This window comes from Protopterus annectens, chromosome 6.part0 (assembly GCF_019279795.1).
Source record: "Protopterus annectens isolate FY-2018-M chromosome 6.part0, PAN1.0, whole genome shotgun sequence".
NCBI classification, from domain to species: Eukaryota; Metazoa; Chordata; order Ceratodontiformes; family Protopteridae; genus Protopterus; species Protopterus annectens.
The window spans coordinates 1,870,006,068-1,870,027,848 of record NC_056737.1 but is presented as its reverse complement, the minus strand read 5'-3'; positions in this window follow the sequence as shown (position 1 = coordinate 1,870,027,848).

Below are 21,781 nucleotides of genomic sequence, written 5' to 3'. Positions count from 1 at the left end.
TGCTGGTGCTTCTGACAATAGGCCTAGGCTGAGAAAGAGAAGAGTGTTCAGGACCAGGGTAACTTTTCAGGTGCTGCATGAGCTGAAGATTGTACAGCACTATAGGGTGGACAGGGGCACATTACAAGAACTCTGTGAGCTCTGCTGCCCTCAACTCAGAGCCAGGACCAACTGAGAGGGACTCATCCCAGTTGAAACTAAGATATGTGTAGCCCTTTGAATATTACCTACTCATACATTTCAAAGAACAATTGGAGGTATGATGGGTGTGTCACATGCATCAGCATCCAGGATACTCCACCAGTTTCTGGATGATATGCTCATACATGCCAGTGAGCACATATTTTCCCCATATTTCTGAAGAGAGGGCCAACAATATGGAACTGATTAACCATGTAGAGCACTACCCTGAAGTACCAGGTGCCACAGATCGCCCTCACGTTTACATTAAGTCACCACCTGGTGAGCAGGGTAGTACCTACATTAACCACAAAGGATACCACTCCATCACCTGCTAAGGTGTGTGTAACGCCCAAAGAATTATCTGGAATGTGTGTGCTGGCAACCCTGACAGTTTTCATGACTACCATATCAGGCACACATCACAGCTGTACCAGATGTTTGCTGTGGGGGGGCATCCCACAGGGCCATTTACTGGGGGATGCTGGCTATGCCCTGGAACCATGACTGATGACACCCATCAGAAGTGCACATACACCCATTGAAGATTGCCATAATGAGGCACACTCTCAAACCAGAAACATCATACAGTGTGTGTTTGGGTTTCTGAAGTCACAGTTCCGGTACCTTGATATATCCAGTGGAGCTCTGCAGTATAATCCATGCACATATACACAGATATTCACAGTATGTGCTATGCTCCACATCCTGATCCTGCCGAAACAGCTGCAGCAGGATCAGCAAGGGGAAGGGGCAGACATTCCCCCACCAACACCTAGGACACCACAGCCACAGTCAGAGGAAGACTCAGATGGGGAACCCCCAGCTGCTGGCCCTGTAGGCAAACTCAGGCATGCTCAGTATGCCCTTACTTTGGCTAAGAGACAATGCATAGCACATTCACTAATCACCTATGGACCTAATACATTTCTCCTACTCTCATACATATAGCAAAATTGATGCCAGGCAACTCATACAACCTTTAACTCACAATGTTTTGGCCGTGTACTGCTTGTATTAGACATAGTCAGCCCTGAATTAAAGATGTGCCAACTGCTGCATTTGCAAGGTAAGTCCTAAACCTGCAGTGTATTATTTAATAATATTATGGCATATCCTTGTATTTCCTAACCTGGCACAGTAAACAAGTAAATACTGGTGGTTTTGTATAGAAAGTACCTTAACATGTGACACCTGACACTTATTTTACTTACATTTGTCCATTCAATTAGTAGGCCTCATGCATGAAAGATTCACACAGTCATCCCTCAGAAGAATTCTGATGTTCTCTGCATGGCCTCAGTTTAGAAGTTTCAGATTTCAGCCTTGTTTGTATCATAACAGTAACTCAGCTTTGTCCCCTCACAAAAGAGGAGTGTACCCTTGCTCCTGCCATAACAGTAACTCAGCTATGCTGCCCTCAAAAGAACAGTATATGCTTGTTTGTGCCATGCAACCTGGATTTTATTTGTTTTTATTTATTAGCGACTGCATATCATATTATTCCCAGTTAATAACCTCACACAGATTAAGGCCAGTGATGTAAAATGACTTACACTGCATGCGTTAGATAACTGAGGAATGATGAAGAAACACAGAAAGGTAGCACAGAGCTGTATATTTGTAAGCATAATTGTGACAGGTTGTGTGATCACTAACTGCTCTATGTCCAAATATAGTAGAGAATTAAATGTACAAATCACAGCTGATGGTTTGATAGCAATGTACTTTTTGATGCAGTTGGTTGTGTGAAGAATGACTTCATTTTGTTGATGCAAAACTGTCTCTGTGTCAAAGAGGACTAAGGCACCCCCCAGTTTTCTGAAGCTGTATTGGTGTGAGTGCTCATATCCTGACATATATAGAAATTTGTGATGTGCACTATCAATTTTTACTGTGTTTTTAAAGATTTTGCATATGTGTTCCTTAGTTTTAGCATCTTTTCCTCTTTGTCATCGTTTAATTCCACTTTTGTATGATGCACCACTTCCCTAAAAACAGTTTGGCTAAGCTTATCTTGTTCATGTAATGCACAACATTGCAGAAACAGGAAAAAAAAACAGATTGTCTAGAAAGTAGACACCCAAAAATAGAAGAAGGATACATTCAATTAATGCTCTTAGCCATTACAAAAAGCCAATGTGAAGTACAGATGGGGCCGGGGTATAGTAGCAAACATTAGCAATGTGGCTCACATTTGTGCATTGCTTCCCTGCAATCAAACAGGCCTATCTCTCATGTGTGTACACTTTGTTAACCATAGCAGAAATCCAATGCTCACTGCACTATGGAATTGTATATACGATATTTTATTATTGGTATTTATTGTCCATTTCCTTTGTATGACATAAAACTACATGTGGAAACATTACAAACTAAGGGCACAATATAACTATATGTCATATATTTACATTACATCCATTTGTTATCCCCTCAAACCACCCCCAAAAAGCACTACAGCCCTGGGGTCTCATTACTTTTTCCACACATATATCAACCACAATACAAAGTGTTACACATAATGTTGCATGCTAGCTCATGGACAGGGCCACTTGGTGGTGCTCACAGCATTGCTCTGCAAAACACAAGCAGCCAAGTATGCTCAATAAGGGTACTTGTGTTGTTACACAGCTAGGCTTCCAAAAAGCCTACTGCTATTAGACTACTAGCCTCAGATGACACTACGAAGCAATGTACCTATGCAGGCCTCCAAATCTCTTGCTTCCCACATGGCCTATTGATGTCATCTACTATAAGTTCACCTGCAGTCCTGTCAAAATCAGACTTGTGCAGTGACAAGTGCAATATATACTGTGTTATGTAGTCTGTGTCCATAGATAGGTATGGGGTTCTATTTCCACTGCAGTCAACTGAATGTGTGTATGTGCCTACACAGAAGAGCAAAAGTGTGAATGTCACAGTTACCTCTTCAATGGCATGGCTTGCCAGTTTTTTGAGACTTAACAAGCCTACACATCCATTTCATTCAGGCCTCCCAACATCTTGTTACCCACATGCCCTGCCAATGTTATCTACTATAAGTTCACTTGCAGTCCTGTCAAAATCAGACTTGTGCCATGGCACATGCATTAAGTACTATGTGCTGTAGTCTGTGTACTTAGGTAGGGGTTCTATTCTCACTACAATCAAATGGTGTGTGTAAGTGTGTGTGTGTGTGTGTGTGTGTGTGTGTGTGTGTGTGTGTGTGTGTGTGTGTGTGTGTGTGTGCGAGCTGTTGCTGGACTTTACAGTAAGCCTTTTACAGCAGCCTGTGGGACACTGTTATTTTGCCCTCAACAGACACTGCTGATGTCATCTATAAAGTATTATCTGACACACTCCAAGTTGGACTTGAGCCTCGCATTAAGTAATGTGTTCTGCAGTGTGTATACTTTGATAGGGGTTTTATTCTCTCTGCACTCAAATGTGGGTGCTGCTGGTGTGTGTGTGTGTGTGTGTGTGTGTGTGTGTGTGTGTGTGTGTGTGTGTGTGTGTGTGTGTGTGTGTGTGTGTGTGTGTGTGTGTGTGTGTGTGTGTGTGTGTGTGTGTGTGTGTGTGTGTGTGTGTGTGTGTGAGCTGTTGCTGGATTTTACAGTGACCCTTTTACACCAGGGTGTGGGAAACTGTTATCTTGTCCTCAACAGACACTGCTGATGTCATCATCAATAAAGTATTGTCTGACACACTTTAAATCAGACTTGAGCTGTGGTGCATGCGTTAAGTACTGTGTTCTACAGTGTGTGTACATAGATAAGTAGGGGTTCTATTCTCACTGCACTCAAATGGTGTGTGTGTGTGTGTGTGTGTGTGTGTGTGTGTGTGTGTGTGTGTGTGTGTGTGTGTGTGTGTGTGTGTGTGTGTGCCGGAATGAGCTGTTGCTGAACATTACAGTGAGCCTTTTACATCAGCCTGTGGGACACTGTTGTCTTGTCCTGAACAGACACATACCTGACATTACTAGGTTATACAGTAAGCAAAAGAAGCTGCTGTCTACAAATACAAAAGTGGGAACTCAGAACTGGAAGATCACACTCCTCTCTCTAAACAAGCAAATAAGATGTGTGTGATATCTCACCCCAACCCTCAGTTTCTCTTTTGTTTTTTTTTTTTTTTTGAGTGTTTTGTTTTTATTTTTACTTTTGCCCACAGCAAAGAAGGGGATCCCCTGCTTTCACTCCACTGGCTTTGGCACCAAGGCCCAGCACATCTGAACAGTAACATACTAGCAACCTTTGTGCTGCCACTGCACTACCTGGCCACTCAGGACAGGCCTGTGGTTCCCTCTGGGAACAATAGTACAGGGGTTGATTTTATCACCCGAGAAGAACTGCCAGAGATGGTGCATAGGATTGTGCTCTACACTGTGGGTGCATGTCTACCCTGGATGGATACACTGCTCTCCATCATTCTACTGAATAACACAAGGAGACACATATGTCAGACACTGCAGCCATCAGCACAGTGAGGTGACAGTAATGACAGTCCAGTGGGTGAGGACTCAATTCTCACTGTCACCCAGCTTGACATCCATGGGTATGCAAGGTCCACACCTTTACTCCAACCATGGGGTTCACCCAACTCTTGTGTTCTTTACTATCCCTGTGTCTTGTCTTGCATGTCATGTCTGCCAGCAATTGCTTCCTCGCCTTGCCAACTTTCCTGCCCCAGACACACCTATGTCCATTTCCCAACATTCCTCTCTTTCTCCAAAAGAATTGTTCCATACATAGTTCTCCATGTTGTAAATGTGTGTACTTGACAAACTTGATTCAATCCAATTGGCTATACAACATGATTATGTTGTTGTTACCTCTCTCTCTGGAAGTGACAGTCCAAATTCAGCTAATCTTCTGTATATATGATCAGTTTTTCAGGGTACATTCTCAGTATACATTATATATCCACAGTACATACATGTGTTGTCCACCCCCAAGCAATACAGCTCTGGGGGCTCAGTATTTGTACACACATATATCAACTACACTACACACTGTAATATATAATGTTGTGTGCTCCCTCATGGACAGGGCCAGTCAGTGGTGCTGACAACTTTACTCTGTTAAACTCAAACATCCAACTATGCTCAATAACGGTACTTGTGCTCATACACAGTTAGGTCTCTGCACACCTAAAGCACACTCTACAGTTAGACTACTGGCATTGTATGAACCTATGCACCTATGTGCCTATGCAGGCCTCACAAACTATTGTCCCTCACATGGCCTGCTGATGTCATCTATCATAAGTTCACCTGCACCCATGTAAAAGTCAGACTTGAGCCATGAAGCTTATGTAAAGTACTGAGTTCTATAGTCTACATACTCAGATAGGTCGGGTTTCCATTCTCACTACAGTCAATTGAGTATGCGTATCGTCACTTAGCAGAGTAGATGTGCTGTCCTAAAGTTACTTCTCCAATGGCATGACTTGCTAGCCTTTTTATACTTGCAGAAGCCTACATATCCATTTCATGCAGCTCTTCCAGCCTCTTGTCTCCCACATGGCCTGCTGATGTCATCCACTATAAGCTGACCTTCAGACATGTAAAAGGCAGACATGTGCCATGGCGCTTGCATATAATACTGTGTTTTGTAGTCTGTGTACTTAGATAGGTAGAGGTTCTGTTCTCACTGCAGTCAACTGTGTCTATGTGTGTGTGTGACTGATGTTACTTGACATTACAAAGATCATTTTACACCAGCATGAAGGACACTGTTATCACCACATGCTCAACAGACAATGATGATGTAATCAGCTATATCAGATTATTGCATATACAACCATCCCACCAGAACAGGATCAGACACTGGCCTGGAGCCCTGGCAGATGTCTCCTTAGGTTTATAGGAGGTTGCTAGGTAGAGGACTGGTGACATGTATGCTTTGGGGTATGTCGAGTGAGGACGTGGGAAAAGTTTGCCCCAAACTATCTGGTGGCAGGTTGGTGATGTTCTTAGGGTCAGTATGAGTGGTACCATCCACTACTAGTTCAGCACAAAGCTGGGCCTTCACTTTTAGATTTCTGCCATAGCTAAAGAATGCCTCCTGATTATCTTTAGCTAGGGATGCTACTTTAGATTTGTACGTAGCTTTAGAGGACTTTTCAAGGTAGCTAATTTCCTTGTTCAAGCTATGGAGGGTGTCCTTCTTCTTTTGAGTCAGTTACCTCTTGTTCTTAGACATTATTTTCTTCCACTTGTTGTATAACCTATGTATACTTGATGTCCACGAGGGTGGCTTGTTTTCTGTGAGGAATTTGTTTTAATCCATTCACATTCAACTGGTTGTATACATTTGTATAGCTGTTTATACAGGCCATTTGTGCACATCTCTGTATAGTAGTCATTGTTGATAGTGGTAGTATGGGTTTTGCAACACTTTATTACATTGGTTAGGAGCCTATAATTTGCTTTGGAGAAACATTTTATCCTTTCTGCTCTTGAAGGGGCATCGGGTATGACTGTGAATGTGAATAAGACTGAATTGTGATCTGAACTGACCAGGGGGCCAACACACAGAGGTTAGTGCAGAGAACAACTATGTTGGTGAATGCTAAGTCTAGGACATTCAAACCCCTTGTGATGGTGCAGAGTATCTGTTATACAGCATGAGTATTAACAAAGTCCAGGAACATTAGGGTGAGTGAGTTTGTGCACATATATGACTTCAAATCAATGGAAGGATAGTTGAAATCAAACATGACCACGGTGTTTGGCTGTCTAGTGAGTGACTCTGTTAAGTCTAAGTAAGCAGAGTGGCCTTGTCGTTCATTTTGGGGAACCTATGGCTTTCAATGATATGGAAGGGGGTTTTACATAAAGTTAGTTGGACTTGTAGTAGCGCAACAAAGTCATATTCTTTGACCAGTCTTGTAGTGTATTTGCCTTCAATGGAGATGCATACACCTCTGCCTTTGGTTCTTTCATTCTTGTTGTGATGTGTGAATGTGTGGAAGCATTGTACCCTTGCATGACCAGGATGCTGTCTGCAGCCTTGAGCCATGTCTGTGTGACTACATAGACATGGACATCTTCCAAGGTAAGGAGTTCTTCCAGTGAGTGCAGTTTCTGATTTACACTCCTTGCATTAAGAAGCATAACTTCCACTTTGTCTGTGGTGGATTCTTTTACATTGGGACTTTAGTTGTTCTGGCATTGTCTAAAAAGGCCAATATGGGGGAGGCAACCACCTTCATATATTACATTGAGGAACATCTCCAGTCATTCACTGCAACATGGACTATGACAGAGTCATAATGGTACTTGTTGAGAGATGTGTCTACTTGATCTGTCAGACTCTGGCACTTAATAAACAGCTGACAGTGACCTTTTTCTTGTCCAACCTGGTGAGGGGGGACATCTCCATGTCTCACTACTGAGTCACTTATGAGCAAGACATTTGGTTTTGAGTTGTTCTGCCTGAAGGGCTTATTGGCTAATACACTGGTGTGTGTATTATTATGTGTAGTATATTCTGTTGTACCTGCGCTGTGTGCAGTAGGTTTGCACTTGGGAGGTCTCTGATCATTAGTTAGGTTTCTAGCAAGTACCTCCTCATATGTGGGTTTATGTGTTGTGAGTTTATGCTTAAGAGATGAATTGTGTGTGTTGATAACATGTATGATATCTGATTTGTAGTTATGTGAGATAATTGATTCCAAATTCATAGTATAGATAGAGCTCTCACATGTTGCATTAGTTTGTTTTAGCAGTAACTGCATGTCAGTACACATGAGGCAATTCCTCTGTTGCCTCAGGATGCCCAAGTAAATCAGGCTGCCTGGAGAAATAGTGGGAAACTGCCCGTCTATTATGGAAGGTATATACTGCAGTAACTAGTGGAGAATGGGCTATATGGATCAGGTTTTGGTGTAAGACTAACAAAATGTATCTATTCTATAGAGGGCTAGGGTTACAAAATGTGTCAATGTTTCACAATGTACAACTGAGTTGCTTGCAGGGCAGTAGTGCAAGCTCTGAGCAGCTATATTAAACTGAGTGCAAGCACTCTGAAACACATCGCTGGAATACAAGTGAAGTTAAACTATTTTAAAGAAATAAAAAATGGAAAGGCCAATATTGAGCCTTATTCCAGCAATCCCCTAGTCAGATTGATTCTTGACTGCACAGCTCTGCCACAAGGGTGTAGGGGGGCTTCTTAATATAAGAGGGCTGGTTTTAGTACTCCAGTGATATCAAACAGTGTAGATTCAGCAAGCCTGAATTGAGCCTATGTTATAAAATGCAGAAGTACTAGAAATCCAAAGTGCAGAAAATCACAATCACAACAGAAGAACAAACCATTTAAATAAAACAGAAGTTCAGTAGAATACTCCAAAAAGAGTGTAGACAACAAACCTTCCTATTGTGAAATATGTGATCTGGAACTCAAGTGCTTAAACCAGAACTAAGACACTTTCAGAATAAAAGACACAATAAGCCTTCAACCAGCAATTCCCAGCTTCGAAGGGTGTAGGCTCTCCTCTCCTGCCACAAGAGTCTACACCACAAACCTTCCTAATGTAAAATAACTGGTTTGGAGGCCAAGTGCAAAGAGACTTAGGACAATATTCACAATAGGCATTCAACCAGCAGTTCCCAGCTCAGAAGGGCAGAGGCTGCCCTCTCCTCTCACCAGAATGTTGACTCGCAAACCTTCTTAATGCAAGACAACTGGCCTGAAGCCCAAGTGCTTAAACCAAAAATAATAGGCTTAGAATAATAGTTATAAAGTAATGTGATACTAGACAGATGGTAGTGACATGTCTTTTAATCTAACCACATACATCATGTCATGGTTATTCGAACATGTGTTATTTTGATGAGAAAGCCCCATTGTCTGTCCAGCTGCTGCATGCATGTGGTGAGGTTCCTGCAAAAGAGAGCATTATACCGTATTACTATTCTAATTTACAATTCTGAGATCTGAATGTGATGGTGTGTCTTATGATGTGCACCATATGTATGTACTGGAAAACATAAAAAGAAAGGTTATAAAGTAATGACACACGTTGTAGTTCCTGACTTCACAACCCTTACAAGAGAATACACTAGAAATTACTGTCACGATGATGGTATCCACTGTATCATTTGGCAAGGCAATATAACTGATAGGTACAATTATCAGTTCAACAACACAGATGCAGATATACTAGGCACTAATGCAGCTATGCACCCTGTGCATCAGACAGAAACCTTTTGTATCCTTGAATCCAAAAGAGAGAAAACAGTGATATGGCACCATTATCATGCTTGACCGGGTGCTGGGGGTTGGGCAGGAGGCCTAGGCTGACCAAAAGGTTGGTGAGTGTGTGCGAGGGAGAAAGGGAAGCAGACAGACTGTGTATATCTGTAGAGGTCATCCATATGAAAGTGGTGTATATGAGAGTCTGTATGAACTTGGGAAAGATCAGTGCTAGCTCTACATCTTGGTATGTTGGACAGGTGTGATTCATGCAGGATAAAGGTGGAAGTTCATTGTCATAGCCCCTGACCACAAGACCTGGCTCTGCCAGGATTTGCACTGCCACCTGCATACCCAAGGCCAGATGGAGTGCTGCTACCTAAGCATGAGCAATGCCTGGATGTACTCCCTTCATGGGAACACCCAGTATCATGACCCCATGGCCTGCCATGACTGGTTGTGGACAGCACACTCCCTGATGGACCAGAGGAAGTACTGCCACTATGGGAGTGTGACTGGGAATGGGCACATTGGCTATCAGCAGATGTTGTGGCTGACCTATGCCTATGAGGATGTTGTCCCCCTCCCAGCAGACATTCCATCACAGTCACTGCTCATTCCATGACAGATACCCCTCAGTCCATCACAGACACCCTCTTCCAACATGTCATTTGTCTGATCCAGGGAATTGGCAACATGGAGAAGGCAGTCCCACATGACAGATTGCATCATATCCACAACTCTGAGCATTTGTGTGGAGCACCTTTCTGAATGTACCTATGCCTCCATAACAGCCTTAAATATATGTTGTGTGACACAGAAAGAGATACCTGTAGAAGGTGGAGGAGGGACAACAGGCATCCTCTGAGCACACCTATCAACTGTCCTGCATGGCACCATGCCAACACTTTGGCTATGGCCAGACTTAACTGGCACTGAAGCCGCAGTAGCCACACTTCCCTGCTCAATGTCGTCACCCTTTACCTGTACTATATCTTTGGGCTCAGTGGACTGGGTGCATGCCTACTGGCTGTGTCTAGGGAAAAAGAAGGAGGAGCCTGGATGTCAACCTCTGTGTCAGATTCAACGTCTGCACCCCCTGACTGTGCCTCAGTTTTGTCACCATCATCATCAGTGTCTAATGAGACAATGACATCAGGTGGCACAGGGCCCACACTCCCACTGCCATGATCACCTGTAATAAAAAGAGAGAAACACAGGCATACATTAATACCTGCACTACTATAGTGCAATATATGCTAAACAACTAACAGTGTCACCGTTATTACAGACAGTACAGCAATACACACGATAGGGCTAAAATGACTCATTAAATTTCCAGAAATCAATCTGCAGTACTGAAATAACTTGATTTGGCTTACTATCTGCAGAAGGCCTACATTGCTGGATTCCTGATGGTCCTGAGGTAAGGCCAACATCATCACATTTAACAGTAAGATAGGAGGTACTACATGTACTCCTCTCAATCAGCATTACTTGTTTCTTTAACAAGAACGTGGCTGACAACTCCAAACTGAGCTTATCACTGTACTAATATTCAATCCCCCACCCCAAAAAACACATGTGACACAGAAGTAATGTTTATTTAAGTTATTTTATTATACAACAGTATTGAACTGGTCATATAACAAACCTACCTGGAAGATGTTCCTGGGACTGAGAAGGAGGTAGACCCACATTAATTACATATTCTGGGCCACTCTGTTGTGAGTAGTTCTGTTGCAGAATATTTGCCAGGAATTCCTCATTGGGGGTGAGAGGTGGTTCTGCAGCAGTCCCACCTCCATTTATCTTTTGGTCTCTGGCAACAGCAGCTGCATGTCTCTGTACAGATGTGAGCATGTCAGTGGCCCTGTGGCACACCTGCTCATAAGTACAGCCATGGCTGCCCATGGCATTTATGTTAGCAATGATCTGCTGCCATATCCTCAGCCTCTCTTGCATATTAGGATGACTCCTCCCAAGAAGAAAAGCTCCATGTTGATGGAGCACATCCGCTATGATTGTGTTTGTTGTATGACATAAGGGGGTCTGCACCTCAATGACATTGTTGGTCCTAAAACACAACAAAAATGATAATACACATAACTATCATATAACTACTAAGTAACTGTTACCAGATAAAACAGTTAAGGTAGGCAGTCAGTGGTACCCACTGGAAAAAACATAACAGATATGACATATGTGAAATATTAACACATGGGCAGGATACAAAACAAGGAAAGTAGCCTGGGCAACATATCTTTGTATGTGCCATAGCAGTAAGTCAACTGTGCCCCCCCAAAAGAAAAGTGCATCCTAGTTTGTGACATAACAGTAACTTCTCTTTGCCCCCCCCACCCCACCCATTAAAGAACAGGCACAGAAACCATTTTGACAGTAAAACACATTTGAAATGCTAAACGTGCATTCAAAGAACCTGTCCCTAAAACATCTGTACATATGTATCACACAGCTTACTATTTTCATGTATTGTCAATCATTTATACCTCTGAAATGGCTTGACAAACATGGCCATGCCATCAGTACACTTCAGATAACAATGTAAAAGGATTTGCTTCACATTATTAATTAATATATTCCACCATATGCATTATGTAGGTAAAAAAAATGACAGCATACCTGATGGAGTTCAATACTCCTCTGTAAAATAGCTTGGGAAATATTTTGCTTTGCTGAACATGTAGCTATTACCCTCACCATCAGTTGGACTAGTTACACATTTACCTTTTTTAATGAACTAGATTATTAATAGACTGCATCTGGGGTTGGGAGGGTGGCCTAATGGTTAAGGTGTTTGCCTTACAAACACAAGGTACAGGGTTTGAATCTCACAGGGGATAATTGGCTAGGCTTAAAATGACTTGCAAGGGCAGTTAGCCTAGTTCTAATCTATGAACCTATGAATCTATGTATCTATGTCTAGGATGTGTTAAAGCAGCTGGACTGCATGCTAATCAATCAGTCTGCTGGAGGTGTTCAAGAAGTTATAAAGCAACCATTTAGACACTGTGCTGGTTTTTCCTTTGGATTTCAAAAGTAGTGGAGTGCAGACACAGAAAGTCTACACAGGCAGAATGTTAGGAGCTGCTGTTGCTTAACTCCATTTGCATGTGCTACAGGCTGCAGGCAATGCTGCTGCTGCTAATAGGCCTAGGCTGAGACATAGAAGAGTTTTCAGACCACATTTAACTTATCACAACATACATGACATGGAGATTGTAGATTGCCACAGGGCAGACAGGGACACAATACAAGAACTTTGTGACCTCTGCTAGCCTCAACTCAGAGCCATAGCCTTTACCTCCCCATGTATTGGCTCTGTACTGCTTGGATTGCAGTCAGCCCTGAACTATCACTGTGGCAACTACTGCATTTACAAGCTAAGTCCTGAACATGTACTGTATAGTATAATAATATTATGACATGCCCTTGCATTTCATTACTTGGTAAAGTAAGCCACTACAAGGTGGGAGATTTGCACAGAAATTAATGTCACATGTGACAGCAGAGAGTTATTTGAATTGTGTGTGTCCTTTAGCAAGTAGTAGGTCTCAGACCGCAAAGATTCATACATTGATACCTCCCCAAATTAATGATGATTACTGCATGCCCTCAGTTTAGCACCATACATTTGAAATGGGAAATCATAACAGAGATAAGTTCAAAAGCAATGAGACACATAGCAGTTTCTGGCTTTACCACTCTCACAAGATAAAACCAGCATGATGGAAAATAAGGAGAGTGACAAGAGCAACATAGCCATGTTTGTGCCATAACAGTAGCTCAGGCTGGGTCTACCCCCTTTGAAAGAATGTTATATCCTTGCTCCCCCACCCACAAAACAGCACTCTGTGTTTTTATGGTATATAACCTTCCATTAATTTGTTGGCAACTGCATATCATATTATTCCCAGTGAATATCCTCACACATTTTAAGGTAAATGATATAGACTGGCTTAAACACTGCATGCCTCTGAGTACTGGCCAGACAACTGATGAATGACCAAGAAACATAGAAATGTAGGACACAGGTGTTTATTTGCAAGGAATAATTATAGCAGGTTGTGTGATCCATAAGTGCACTACATCCAAATATATTACATAGAATGCAATTACAGATAAGAGGTCATGCCGTGATATCAGTGTACTTTCAGTTGCACTTGGCTGTGTGAGGAATTACATAATGTATTTGCTGAAAAGATGTTTGTAGGGCAAAGATGGATAAGTCTCCCTTCCTGTTTTGTGATGGTGCATTGCAGTGAAGAGTTGGGATCCGGACCTATGTAGTCATATCTCATGTGTACTAACAGTTTCTGCTATGTATGTCATAGACAGTGTTTCTGCATTTCAACTAATTCTCCATGTTTTTAGTTTTTTCTTTTTTGTTTTTTGGGGTGTACTGTTTGCGCAATGCACTGCTTAGCACAAACAGCTTTGGCTATGCACATTTTGGTTGTGCATACAATGACAGTGCATAAACCAGACAAATGGGCCACCCAGGTAGTAGACAGGACCCAAACAGTGCAGTGCACAATTCTACACACCTTCCCTGGCAGTTCATCACAGATGATAAACTTACCCCTTCACCACTGCTCCCAGAGGGAGCTACAGGCTTATCCTCCAAAGCAGAACTACCTGAGGGGCCAGGTAGTAGAGGGGTGGTAGAGGGGGTGGTACCTGTTTCTGCACCAGACGTGCTGGGCAGTGGTGCTGTAGCCATAGAACTTGAGGCAGGTGGATCCTGTGTGACAGTCCTACCCCAATGTGCTGTGGGAAAAACAAAAACAAATAAAAGAAATTAAAAACAAAAGAGAGAAAAGGGTTGGGGTGAAAGAAAAAAGGGAAAACATTAGTGACTTCATATGTGACATACAAAGTATTGATACATTATTTGATTCTATTCTGTATCCTTTACTTTTAACACTAAAACTCCTAACAAGTTTATTCCTTACTTTTAAAACTACCCAGTTTATAATAGAGACATACTATAGTACAGATTGTAGCCACCAATCCTTGATGCGTGCATATATTGCCCATATGCATGCTCCAATTGCACTGATTACAGTATACAGAAGGTCATTTGTGCCACTGATATGGAGGTATGAAGTTACATTCCAATAATGATGAAAACACAACATTATCATATATTTGGGAAGTGTGGTTTTTGAATCCACAACCGATGATTACATTAAAATCCTGTACTGTACTTTTGTCCTACAGACTACTGCATGCATACTTTCCATTTACAGTTTAAAGATGCATGCTCACTGTTTATTTTATTTAACATTTGTTAACCAAGAAAGTCCAACTTGGAGCGAAGCCAATTTTCAGCTGAGGCCTGGGGAGAAACACTTCAGATGCATGCCTTTATAATGTGGGAGGAAACTGGAGCAACTGAAGGAAACCCACACGAATGCAGGGATGACATGCAGACTCCACACAGAAGGTACCCCAGCTGAAAATATAACCTCCTGTTGTGAGGTGACAACACTACCGCTGCACCACTGCGCTGTCCTGCTATTTGAGAATATGGCACCGCTGCTTTATGCTACAGACTAAGGTATGCATAGTTTCTTTTACAGTTGGGATATGCATGCTCAATTTGATATAACTCTATTAAATACCACCTAAGTGGTCCTTAACTTTTAGTGCTAGAAAATTACTATACAAATTATTATTATTATTATGAAATTACTATTTAGACACTACTGTTATGATGCATACATACCACATGCTGTTTGCATCCTTACTACACACATGACATGGGACTGAACATTCGAGTCTCATTCCTCAGCACCTTTGGTAAAAACAGAACAGATGAGAACACCATTATGAATGCCAGTCTTGACTACATTCAGCTTTTAACTCTTACAATTACTCACTGAAATTGATACTTATGCACCTGTGGGGTGTCCCTTGCCAAACATTCCCCAATCTTGAGGTTGAGGGTATCTTGTTTCCTCCTCTGGAGGTCATCAAAATAATGTCTGCATTGCTCTTCTGTGCCTAGAATACCAATTGCACTGGTTAAGGCCCTGGCAATACTATTCCAGGCTTCAGATGCAGCAACATGGGCCCATGCTCCTTAACTAGGAGTCCAACAGAAATCTCGGACTCCTGAATACCTCAACACTGCACCTGAAAGTGCACACCCTCTCCAGCAACTCCAGACATGCCTGGCATATTCAATGTCTAATGAGCATTTCCCACCAAATGCATTTTATATGATGCTGTTTCCCGCTTATTGCATGTCTTGCTCTTAGTGAGATTGCACACATTTTGGTTTTGCAACATTTGAAAATATGGCACATCAGTTACCATTGCACAAACACTGTAGGCGAGGGTGCACACTGCCAGACACCATGTTTGCGTGATGTTAACCAATACCCAACAGTGGCAGGTGCTGCATTTTCGATGTTATTTGGTATATAGGCACTTGTGTAAATGTGCTACTCAAATAGATCATGTCTACTGTTCTCATTCACTTACATCTATTGCCACAAGAAGGTTGAGAAAACAGTTGTGTATATTGCACTTAATTACTATAATCTGCAGTCTCACAAGAATATAACAAAATTTGCACACCCTGTACTAGAACCCCAAACCATCTGCACTCCACACATACACTTAACACCTGTGCCACAGGATTAGTGAGATGATATCTGTTATCTTAGTAGTTATTGTAAGGTTCTCTCTGTTAATCATAGTACAATGCCACTTACTGTGTTTGTGTGATGCACAATATTATTAATTTAATGCATCTGGTCCATATGTGTGGCTGTCTGGGTCCTGTCTACAACCTGAGTGGTCCATTCCTCCAGTGTGTGCACTGCTGCACTTTGCACAAACCAGGTGAGCACAGCTAAACATGTTTATGCCAAGTGGTGCTTTGCACAAACACTGGCAAGAATAAAAAAAGGGAAAAAAAAAAGAAATTAAAACACAAAATGCAGACTATCCACAGTTTTGCAGAATTTGCAGATATTTTCATCACACTTTTGGTCTGTTCCTTATAAAATGTGTAGTTTATTATGAAATCACTGAAGATTGCAGTCAATATTTAATGACATACATTTCTGTTTCATACTTCATATCCTTCAGAAAATGCATACTTGCCCTCTGTCCCCCTCATTAGTTTACTGTTTGACCACACTACTGGCACTAAAATATTGTGTGGAATGATCCATATTCAGTATACAGGTTTCGAGGCCAGTAACACTGGGGTGAGCCATGAAACCTTGCTTACACATGCCACACATCATTAATATTCATGAAACGAGGCTGTGCAATGCTGCAGGATGAGCAGTATTGCATACTCAAATACACTCTGTATAGGCTCTGCACGGAACCTACATGGAGTTTATTGAATCACAGGGCTTGTGTATACATGCTGAGGTGGAGAATACAGCAGTGGTGTCGGCTAACATACATAAAGTCCCTACATAAGTATATATATATATATATATATATATATATATGTATATATATATATATATATATATATATATATATATATATATATATATATATATATATAAATAAACAAGATGGCACCAAGAATGGCAGCCTTGGTTCAGTGCTCTCTAGTATTCTGTTTGTTTTTGTTTATTTGTCCTGTTGTTTGGTGTTCAACTGTAATTAAGTATACTGCTGAAGAATTGTTAAATATTCAGCAATTCATTTCATGCAATTTGACACTGGATTTTTCACAATTAAGAAATTTTCTGAGGTTCAAGCTGGAACAGCAGTAGCTATCAGCAGCAGAGGTAGACACAGGCATCACAAAAGGGGCAAGTGAGCTGATGCACTGGTTAGGCTGAGACAGAGAGGTTTTCGAATGGTACTTCCAAGTTTACATATGACAAACCTCCACTCCCTATGCAATCAGATGGAAGAACTGTTACTTCCCAATGAAACTCACAAGGATTTTTCACTTTCTACACAGAAACCTGGCTAAATAAATCCATTCTGGACTCTGCATTACATCTGCCTGGCTTTCAACTTTACAGAGCAGAAAGAGTATTGGAGACATCAGGGAAGAGTAAAAGAGGTGGAATCTGCTTTTATAGCAATGAAGGTTGATGTAATGATGTCACAGCATTAAGTAAAATGTGCTTCCCTGACTTAGAAATGTTTTCTGTTAATTGTAGACCATTTTATTCACCTCAGGAGTTCTCTTCATTTATTCTGATTGGTGTTTACATTCCCCCTCAAGCCTGTGTGAGGGTGGCACTACAAAAACTGTCTGATCAGATAATGTGCTTGGAGCAGAATTATTCAAACTCCCTTCTGATTATTCTGGGGGATTTTAATAAGGCAAATCTCAGCCATAAACTTCTTAAATTTACACAGCATATGAAGTCTCCTACCAGAGACAGGAACACACTGGATCATTGTTATACAGTGTTAAAACGGTGTACCATCAAAATGTCGTGGCTGAAGTATGCAAGAATGGATATCCGAAAGTAAGTTTGCACAGGTTTGTATGTGTGAAAAAAAACATGCCGAATACACAGCAGTGAATGGTATTGTGCATTCACTGTTGTGAATTCGACATATTGAGTGGAGATCGCACTATAGTGGAGATCGGGAAATGTACCCTTTCCCTCACTGTAGTGCAATCTTGGAGTCTGTATATATAAGTAGCAGGGGGTGTGGGTGGTTAGGGGGTGCAGGGGGGCTTGCCCTCCTGCAAAATGTGCGTTGTTTGACATTGGGTGATGGTATGTTCGAAAAATGAAATTGTAGACATTTTTATTGTTTGTTCTTTTTCTCAGTTGCTATCATAATTTTTGACAATGTTTTTCGAGTACGTATGTGCTCATAACAAACATGTTCAAAATTATGATAATAAATCATTAAAACATGCTTATCATGCTGTCCTCCATGCAGCTTTGGGCTTTTCTGACCACTGTCCGATTCATTTGCTTCCTGTTTATAAGAGCAAGTTAAAATCTGCTAAACCTGTGATCAATACAGCAAGAAGGTGGACTACTGAGACAAAGCTGAAGCTGCAAGCCTGCTTTGATTGTACCAATTGGAGTGACTTTGAAGATTCTGCTGCTAACTTGTATGAACTGGCAGACACAGTAACATCTTATGTTAGCTTCTGTGAAGATATGTGTCTCTTTACTAAGACATGGTTAAAATTTAAAAGCAAACCGTGGTTTAATGCTAAACTTAAGCAGCTTTGTCAAGCCAAGGACGATGCCTATAGAAGTGGGGATAGAACATTTTTTAGATAGGCAAGGAACACATGGACAAAAAAAAATCAAAGTGGCTTAAAAGAACTATTCTGAAAAGCTGAAAAAAACAGCTTTTAGCCAATGATCCTGCATCAGTGTCAAAAGGTCCACAAAATATTACAAACTACAAGAAACCATCCCCCTACACTGGAGCTAATTACCAGCTGACTTGAATGTTGAGGCTACAAAGGACACTATTACAGTCAGTGTTCAGACTTATATGACTATCTCTTCCACAAATTCTCACATTCAGCCTGCATTAATTATCGCAGTGGAGGATGTGTATAATTTTTTTTAAAAGACAGCAAATTAAGAAAGCACTAGGTCCAGATGGGTTTCACCCTCCTGCTTAAAAACATGTGCTGATCAACTGGTTCCTGTTTTTACTCAGATTTTTAATAAATCATTAGAGCTGTGTGAAGTTCCTTTATGTTTCAACCAAGCCACAATCATTCCAGTGTCTAAAAAATCCACTATAACACAACTGAATGACTACAGGCCTGTTGTTTTGACATTGGTGGTCATGAAGACTTTTTAGAGGCTGGTGTTAGCTCACTTGAAGGATATTACAGCTCCCCCATTGGACCACCTTCAGTTTCTTATCAAGAGAACCGATCAGTAGATGATGCAGTTAATATGGGCCTGCACTATCTCTTGCAATATCTTGACAACCCAGGGACATATGCAAGGATTCTGTTTGTGGACTTCAGTTCTGCATTTAATGCAATAATTCCAGAACTTCTTCACTTGAAACTCTCCCAGCTTTCTGTTCCTGCTTCCACCGGTCAATGGATCACTAATTTTCTAACCAATAGGAAACAGCAGGTGAAACTGGGGAAATTTATATCTAGCTATCACACAGTCAATACAGGTTCCCCAAGGGATGTGTGCACTCCACACTGCTATTCTCCCTTTACACTAATGGCTGCACATCTAAGGACCCCTCTGTCAAACTTATTAAATATGCAGATGATATAACTATCATCGGGCTCATCAGAAATGATGATGAGTTTGCATACAGATGGGAAGTTGAGCAGCTGGCCCTTTGGTGTAGTCAGAATAATCTGGAACTGAACACTCTTAAAACTGTGGAGATAACAGTGTACTTTAGGGGAGGTACTACAGTGTTAACCCACCTCTTTATATTTAATACTGCTGTGTCATTTGTGGAATTTTTCAAGTTTTGGGGATCTATAATCTCCTGGGACTTGAAGTGGGTCCATCATAAAAAGGCACAACAGTGAATGTACTTTCTGCAACAGCTGAGGAAGTTCAACCTCCCACAGGAACTGTTGATTCAGTTCTATATAATAGTCTTTTAGTCTGTTTCAGCTCATCCATAACTGTGGCTTGGATCTCTGTCTAATCATGACAAAAAATAGGTTACATCAAATAGTCAGGTCTGCCGAAAATATCATTGGTGCTAGTTTACCCTCCTTACAGGACCTGTACTATTCCAAAGTCATGAAAAGGACAGAGAAAATTATCACTGACCCTTCACATCCAGCCACCATCTTTTTGAACTATTATCATCAGCCAGATGTTATAGATTAATATGCACCAAAACAAGCAGATATAAGAACAGTTTTTTTCTATAGGCCATCAAGTTCATAAACGGTTAACTCAGCTTATTAGTTTGGGGTACTCTTTTTCCCAAGCCTCGCAGGAGTATGCAGTATTGTTTACATATTGTTAATACTTGTTTCTTTCAGAGTTTATTTCAGTACTTCTTGCAATAAGTTGCTTTGCATCATGTATGTATATTTACTTTCTTGTCTTGTTCTTAATAGTTGCATGTATGTCGTTTGTCTTGTTCTTAATAGTTCTATGTATATTGTTTATGTAATTCATACTTGGAGAGCCACTGAAACTGGAGTCAAATTCCTTGTATGCATGCATACTTGGCCAATAAATGTGATTCTGATATATAGATATATATAGATATAGATATACAGCTCATATGCAATAACTGCAGTGTATACATTTATCCTGTAATTTACATTCTGTCCTTGCTAACTCTTATTCCATCTCAGCATTTTATTAACATGCATATCTCATTAATTCCCCTTTGTTACACTGTAGCTTTATATCCTTCTCACATTCTTTTATTTTTCTGCATAAGTCAAGGATTGCCATTGAGATTAATTACGATTACATCATTATGGCAGTATTTATATTACAAATGTTTCTTTGACACTTCAGCACATTTGCCTACTGTATCTGAGTACATTTTATTTATTTCCTTTCCACTCTTAATTACTTCTGCAGCACAGCCAATGTTATTTGTATACAATTTCTCCATTTCACTTCCCCTCCTTCAGAATTCTTTCACTGGTCTTGCCCTTAGTATTTCTGGGCTACAGCGTATGCTGTTATAATAGATGTAGATCAGTATGTATGTATGCCTTTAAGAAGCTTTCCATGGGCTTGCACATCTGTATAAATACTGAGCATGTGCAAGTCAGACTGCCATTTTGTAGACAGCTGTTGTGATGTAAGCATGCATGCATGTAATTGTCTGTCAGTTAATCAGTTATTTTATATTTTATGTTGCTGCTTTCCATCCTGATGTGTTTCTATGTAATAAAGCAAATAAATTAACTACTGCACATGTTTGTCTTGAATCATAACACAGGACGAGAGACATGATATCAGAATGGGTTCCAAAATCAAGACCAAGGGGCACTCAGTTAATGTTGGAGTTATATAGAGGAATGAATCATCCCTACTGCACGTACAACTCACAAAACAGTTCATAAATGAATTCCAGGTAGAAAACTTGCTTAAATGATTTCTTACTCAAAGAATATAAAACAAAGCACTCAGAAAGCTCAAAATGAATTTATAGTTAAACAAAATGTCTGAAATGGCGACATATTAATAAAAATATTCGAAATAGTCATGAAAATGTTTGAAATAATGTCCAAATCACATAAAATATATAAAATAAGGAAAATTTATGCATTGTTTTACTATGTGCTACTTTGTTGCATTAATTAAAGATATTCAAGATATTCAAAGTATACAGACTCTTTGCAAGTTTGGGCAGTATTAGAGTGCAGTTATTTCACAAAATACAGCCATTTCAAAACATATTTTGCAAAGTACAGTATTCTGAAGAGTTTATTGTGCGTTTGAATGTTATTACAA